Raw genomic sequence first — 7,500 nt, forward strand, 5'->3', positions numbered from 1 at the left:
CGCTCTTTACGTCATCTTCCAAACTAAGTCTTCCCATTGGAGGACAGCTCACTGCATGACGAGGAGATGCCTGCTTGGGTCACTCAGTCACAACCACCCCGAATCATTGAGCTCCCTTTTGTGTCTTGGACCCCCAATATACCATTAAGATCAGGCCCTCCACTGTGATCCGCCAAAGAGAGCTGTCACAGGGCTCCCTGTTACCCTGACGACATCTCAGTCCCGTGCCACTGAGTAAGCTCCTTGTCCGTGGCTCCTCCCGGTTCACCCATTCTATCCCAACTGGCTCCCACAACCAGCTCTCAGTACCTTGATCATCGGCAACACCATTGGAAGGAATGTACTATTCAAATCAGCAGGGGGGGCCAAATCTGCCAGAATAATGTTTGAACTTACTGGCTTGACGCAAGCCAATTGATAAAGTTAATTGCTGTGCAACTTAATAATTTACCCAGTAATTAATATAGTTGTCATCCATGTTGGCTCAAAAGACGTTCCCCTGCAGCAATCTGAGCTGCTAACAGCTGATTACCGTTTTCTGTAAATGTCTTTAATAACAAGCGGTGGGACACTGATCTCTAATCTTTGGTCCCGTGAGACTTGAAACGGTGGCTTAAGCATTCTTCTCAGCCTTCACACCCTTCACACCTGGCCTCAGTGACAGAGCAGAGAGCTGAATCTCGGGGAGCTCGACTTAGTTTGGCAGAGATTAATGCATCCAAAATCGTTTTGGGTCAAATTCACTATCAGCTAATATCTCCCACAAGCTCTTTTACAGCCGTGTTGGGGGTCTTGCTTTTGTATTCCCATGACTAGTAAAGCCTACCATAGTTTCGAGGTGCTTGAGTTTCAAATGGACTATGTAAATACAGTCTGTTTAATCCTCGCTTAACGCCCACCGAAACCAAATGACATTTTCTTCTTCGCAGTCGTCATTAATTCAGATAGACTCATTATTGTCGTTGATCCATTTCGATGACCTTTCTAATGCTTTAGAATGTTTAACCTTATATAGTCGTATAATCTTGTACAGCACATCTCTGGCTCCACACACAACCTTGGGCATACCCTAGAGACATGGCTTTTAATGACCCTCTCATCTTTCTCAATGGAGAAAGATGTATCAGATCACAAGTGTATTTAGTTCAACTCTGTCCCTTACTCTTTTGCCCTACCCCAAAAGCTGAAACGCTCCCTTATTTCCACCATCCTGTCGGCTGCTAAATATACATTGACTTTCACCAAGTTAAATAGCCAGCCAACCTCCTGCCAACCAAGATTAATGAACTAGTCTACCACCTGGACCATCTTTGTAACGCCACACTGGACACCGTTCCCCCTCTGTCTAACACGATGGTACCAGCTGCAAAGCCACCCTCTGTATGGATGATTCCGTCCTCAGCTCCATTGGAAGCAATGCAACTATCTCTACATGAAATAACTTTGGTGTCTTTGAAACTATTTGATTTGGGCCAAAAGATCTTCCTATTTTAGGTAATAAATCACTGTCAATAGGCACAAACCAAACTTCCATTTCAAGGCTATTGCCAGCCTGGTCAGCCCCCCTCCCTCCCCCCGGCATTAGGGTATCAGCCCCTCTACCCAACCTGTCTCCTCCCCAGACATTATATGTCTGATTCCCCCATTGACTTTCTCTTATTTCCAAGGAAAAAAACTCTTAACATGGTCTCTCACATGCTCTTATCGTCGTGCCCCTAGATGTTATCCCTTCAAAAATGTTCTGCAAAGTCCTGTCCAGTGCTGCACCCATTTTGCTCCCCATTATGAATGAGTCTCTTACGAATGACAGTGTCCCTGACTTTTAGGTATGATATTGTTCAGACCCTCCTTAAAAAAAAACCTGGGCTGGATCCATCCATCTTCAGTAATTATCAGCCCATCTCCAAATTAGTACTAATTTAAACACCTAGACATTTTTATTGCCGAGAGGTGACAGAAGGACCTTACATATTTATAAATCCCAGGCTTGACTTTGGACGATCCATAGAATCTAAACTCGAAACTGCTGTCCTAAGGGTAACCAATGACACTTGGATGGATGCGGATCCAGGAGACAACTTCATCTGAGCAGCATCATCTTACTTGATCGGCTTCATGTTTGGGTGGGCTAATCAGGAATCGCCCTAAATAGGTTCTCCTAGTGCCTCTCCAACAGAGCACTTTCTGGAGCGATGAATACCTTTTTATTTTCACTTCTTGCGAGGAAACCACACAGATAAATCCTTGGCGCCCCTTGGGACACATTTGTTGCCATTTTGTTACCATCTCCTACCTCTAAATCTGGATTATTGTAATTCTTTGTTTGAATGTATCAGTCAAGCTTCCCGAACCAGACTTGAGCGTGTCCAGAATGCAGCAGCCAGGCTGCTGGGGCGATCCAGCCGCAGTTCCCGGATCACCCCAGTTCTTATGTCACTCCACCAGCTACCAGTTAAACAAAGGGTTTCTTTTTAAATACTTTTAATTACTTTTAAAGCTTTACATGTTCTTGCCCCAGATTTATATTTGTTTCAGGATTTTTGTTAGGCATCTTTTGTGTCAACCACTATTTACCTCTTTGTTTGTGCACTTCTAAAGCCTAGCCCATCACTAAAATAGATTTACGGCTATATTACTAGATTTTATACGTTTGTAGGTACTAAAAAGAGAGATTATGGTTCAATGAAATGGGGGCTCGTTGATATTTTGTGCGCAGGGAGGGATTAGTACAGCATACAAATGGACCCTAGGGTCGACTTTAGAAAGACATAACCCGAGTAATGGACTGAGCTGCTCCCAGGAGGGGAAACTAAGTTATCTCAGAGGGCCAAATAAGCCAGCTGTCAATATATATCTCTGATGGTGAGGAGACATTTTATTGGCAGGCAAACAGTAAGTATTTCATTTTAAAGCCTATCATGGGGAATTCCATTGCAGGAAAGTTATTCTCATCTCAGCCTTATAGATATAAATATAATATCATATATGTATTTTCAGTCATGTATTGTTTAGTCAGCTCACACACTAGTCATTCACAAGTTATGCATTATGAGTTGCTCACAGTTGAGCCTCAGGATCCTCAGAATACATAAATAATTACAATTGGTCAAGAAATAATCTGAAATAGAAGACTAGAACCTAACTAACAAGAAAGTCGAATTCAGGAACATTTTAATTCAATGTAATTTGTGCAAAATATAATAGTGAAACATATATGATGAAGGTAGCCCGTAAAACTTTTTCACATAAAGTGACACAGTTGATTACGGTTTGTTTGACTGTTTTATTTGATGACAAGGTCTCATTAAGGAGATGGCTTTTTCTATCAGAAAAAGAAAAAACAGAAAAACTATTGCAGCTCGTGTCCCGATGATCAAATTTAAGGGCGCTCCAACCGCAGTCGAGAACAGGGAGACAGGAGGAGGGTGTTTTATGTAGAAGAGACAAAAGAGGCTTCTTTATCAAATGACATTCCGTTGCCTGTTATCTATCCCCCTTCTGCCTCTTGTCAGTGATTCCCTGACAAGATGGCAAGGTTGCCATAGTGACAGGAGGAGCAATGGGATTCGGCGATGAAGTGCCCTGCTACATGGCATGCCTGCCTGGGAGTGCATGCTATCGTGGGCAAGGTATATCACGTGCAGCATGGTTGTCACACACATTAGCAGTGACTACCGCTGCTTAAAGGGTATCCGGACACTGACATCAAACCTCAGGATGGCTCCATCTCTGATGAAAACACATGCGCGCAATTGTTGTGACAGGAGATGTCACTCACCATTCAAAGTATGGCCCGTCGCTTGACACTTAGTTCAGCCAATCACAATACACTTGGATAGCCTATGCTTTTGGGCTGTGTCTGTGGATTGCTTTTACAGTTGAAGCTGCATAAAGTAATGATGGAATATGATTCAATATTTTGAACATGTTGAATGAAATACTCAATACTAAAGATCTGACCGGGTGTATTCCATTAAATTAAATTAAATTAAATTACATTTAATTAGTGTAGCCCTTAATCACAGGTACAGTCTCAAAGGACTTAACAGGCCATATCTTTATGACTACCCCCTAGCCCGAGCCCATCTGATATGAGTATATGATTGTCAAAGTTATTATATTCTGTCTTGCCAGAATGAATTGAATGGCAGCACCTCTTGAGCGGTGGAAGAATAGAAATATAGCAAATTAAAATATGAAGCATTGAATTAAAACTCAGAGAAGGGCATATTATTGCTGTCAGTTACTCACCATGTAGCATTGTGACTGAATGTGGCAACTAATTTGAGCCTGATTCACATGATAAGCCAAGCCAAATTCAATGACCTTTCGTGATTGTCCTAAGGTGTCAGCCAGCAATGTGTTTTCAGGCACGGGGTCTTCATGAATAATCCCATCGGGCTCAAGGTGAGCTAATGCTGTTGCCAACCGAAAAGCATCTGGGTTCACAAATTGGAGTCTCCAAAGGATGGGAATACACGCATGAATACATGCACGAAAAAATATAGACACAGATAGATAGACAGCCAGATAGATAGATAGATAGTTAGATAGATAGAGGAATAAATGATAGATAGTTAGATAGATAGAGGAATAGATGATAGATGGATAGATAGATAGATAGATAGATAGATAGATAGATAGATAGATAGATAGATAGATAGATAGATAGATAGATAGATAGATAGATAGATAGATAGATAGATAGATAGATAGATAGATAGATAGATATTTAATAAGGAAGGTATCATTTGCACATTAGTGTCAAACATCCAAAACTGAGCCAATGTGCTTGTTACAACTTATTATAAGTCAGAGGGAAATTATTGTCAGATGACATAGGGAACTGAGGAAGGATTTCTGCTGGGAATCTGTACACTCTCTTCTGTTGGATTCCACTGTACTCAAAGAACTATATTTCTTATTCAGAAGTGAAGCTTATAAAAGCCCCTGGAAAACTCTTTACATAGTGTGAATACCGCATTGTCAATGTGAGTATCCTTGGAGACTCAGCCGGCTTAGCACAGTAAAGACTCCAGAATTTTTTTTGTCTGTGACAACTCACGCACACAGACACACACACACACACACACACACACACACACACACACACACACACACACACACACACACACACACACACACACACACACACACACACACACACACACACACACACACACACACACACACACACACACACAAACAGATATAGGAGGCAGGCTGGATCTAAATCAATCAATACGTTAAGATATTTGCAACAAAAATGTCCTTCCCTGGCCTACTTCTCCTAGGCTGTTTGCTGTTTGCAAGCCGTTTGTTGTTCAGGTTTTCCACCCTTCTGCTCGCTGCAATGACTTTGGAGGGGTGTAGCAAGAATGCTCGATTGACTACCTGGTAACCCAAAACTGCCAGTAGCAATATAGGGCAGTTTTGGTCGACATTATTAGCACAGAGAAAGACACAGGCAGACACACACACACACATAAATTTGCACGTACAAACTATCCTGAAATAAAGGCCTTCTTCAACTCCTCAACCAGGACTTTGGTCACTTTGGAATCCACTTCAGCTGCAACTCATCCCCGGTTTGCCTTTGCCTTTGGTCCCTTCGCCACTGGACACCACAATCCAGGAGGATCATTCAACAGATGACAAGACCAAAACAGGAGCAAAAGGATTATCTTTCAATGACTTTGCAGTTCCAAGGCCCTCTTAATGCCTTTGTCAGACTACGTCGAGTTGGATAGGATTCATTTTTTTCCACTAATGCACACGCAATATGTTTTTAAATAGACTTGCATGGTTCCACAATGCTCTCTTGATACAATGTGCAGGCAGTATTTTAAAGAATGCCTGCAGGATACACCGTGTTCTATATACCATGAACAAAAAAATACAGCAATCTCTACCTCCGAAAATCTTGTTGATGAACCAGAATGGCGATGTAGGTTTTTGTAGCAACCTCCATATAATTTCAAAGATGACACATTTTTCACCGCACAATGGTTTCTATTCAACCAGGCTAGTGTCTCACTACATTACACCTTTTTTCAACTTTCTTTAAATTCATACACTGTGATTATCATTATCAAAAACATTTGGAGAAGGAAGAAAATAAAGGGAGGACACGTGCGAGTAGCAAACCAAAAAAAAATGCAGTTTTTACTGAGCTGCTTTTTGCATCATTTTCTATTAGTTTTCAAGTGCGCCTCATCCATGCTTGAGGAAGATTTGACTCAAGTAGGCTACCGTTCTTTGAAAGACCACTTGTACTTTCCTACATGAATGCCATGACATGTGATCCGTATTTAGATTATGAAGTAGCGGTATGAATATTTGGTCTAGTGGCTGCACCCATAAAACCCAATTGCCCATATGATCAGTCTTTATTGCAACCACAAGTGCCTGCAAAATGATGCTGATTATGTATCTGTTTTGTTCGTAACAAGTAGGCAAAATGCTATCTATGTAAGATGCTTTGTAGCCTCGGCTTCGTAGCAAATTCAGATGTATTATGCACAGTAAGTACTTACGTCTATGTAAATCCTGAGTTTCCTCATTTATATGAACCCAGTAATTAGAATGCAACGGGTATATGTTCTCGAGCTTGAAAAAATCTTTAGATGATAAAATATTAATCTGGTTTAGCATTGGTTTTAAATATTGCATAATGCTATTCTAAAGCTTTGACAAACAGTCGAAATATAAATGACGGCATTAAAGATGCAGTGTGGCATGCAGAAGATACCGGGTTCATAAAGTTAAACTACAGACGATTAGCAATTTCCTTTGGGAGAATTGTGTGTGTGTGTGTGTGTGTGTGTGTGTGTGTGTGTGTGTGTGTGTGTGTGTGTGTGTGTGTGTGTGTGTGTGTGTGTGTGTGTGTGTGTGTGTGTGTGTGTGTGTGTGTGTGTGTGTGTGTGTGTGTGTGTGTGTGTGTGTGTGTGTGTGTGTGTGTGTCTATAGATGCATAGCCTTCTGTAATTCCGGCTTTAGTCAAAAAGAATTCCCCTAGTCTACAGCCAGCCTGCACCATGGCACACTTGGCCAAATGATGCAGTGTCCTTGAAAATGTCTGCATCATAATCCAAGACAGTGGCTCGCCAAGGCAGGCTGTGTGTGTCTGTGCATGTGTTTCTGTGTGCGTCTGTGTGTGTCTGTGTGTGTGTGTGCGTGTTTGTCTGTGTGCATGTGTCTGTGTGTGTGCGTGTGTCTGTGTGCGTATGTTTCTGCATAATGCATAAAATACCCTGATGCATGTATTTGCTTGAGGGAAGACATAAAATGTGTGTATGTTGTGTACGCTTTTCTTTTGGTTATTGTGTATAAAATGAAAGAACTACAGGTATTTGTGATGAATGCGTTTTTGGATAGTGAGAATTGAATTGCAGTGCATAGTGAGTGAAAGTGTAGAACTGCATTGATATAGTGTGCATTCACGCTATTCAGTTGTGGCTATTGTGTGTGTGTGTGTGTGTATCAGTATTTTGGTTCTTA

At 41.5% G+C, this 7,500-nt stretch overlaps 1 long non-coding RNA gene across 1 annotated transcript in view; it reads left to right on the forward strand.

Annotated features, from left to right (window-relative positions):
• LOC132448627 (uncharacterized) overlaps nucleotides 1–7,500 on the forward strand; it is a 22,820-nt gene that overhangs the window by 9,041 nt on the left and 6,279 nt on the right. The gene's annotated exons all lie outside the window — the stretch shown is intronic.

The sequence above is a fragment of the Gadus macrocephalus genome, chromosome 20 (genome assembly GCF_031168955.1).
Source record: "Gadus macrocephalus chromosome 20, ASM3116895v1".
NCBI lineage: Eukaryota > Metazoa > Chordata > Actinopteri > Gadiformes > Gadidae > Gadus > Gadus macrocephalus.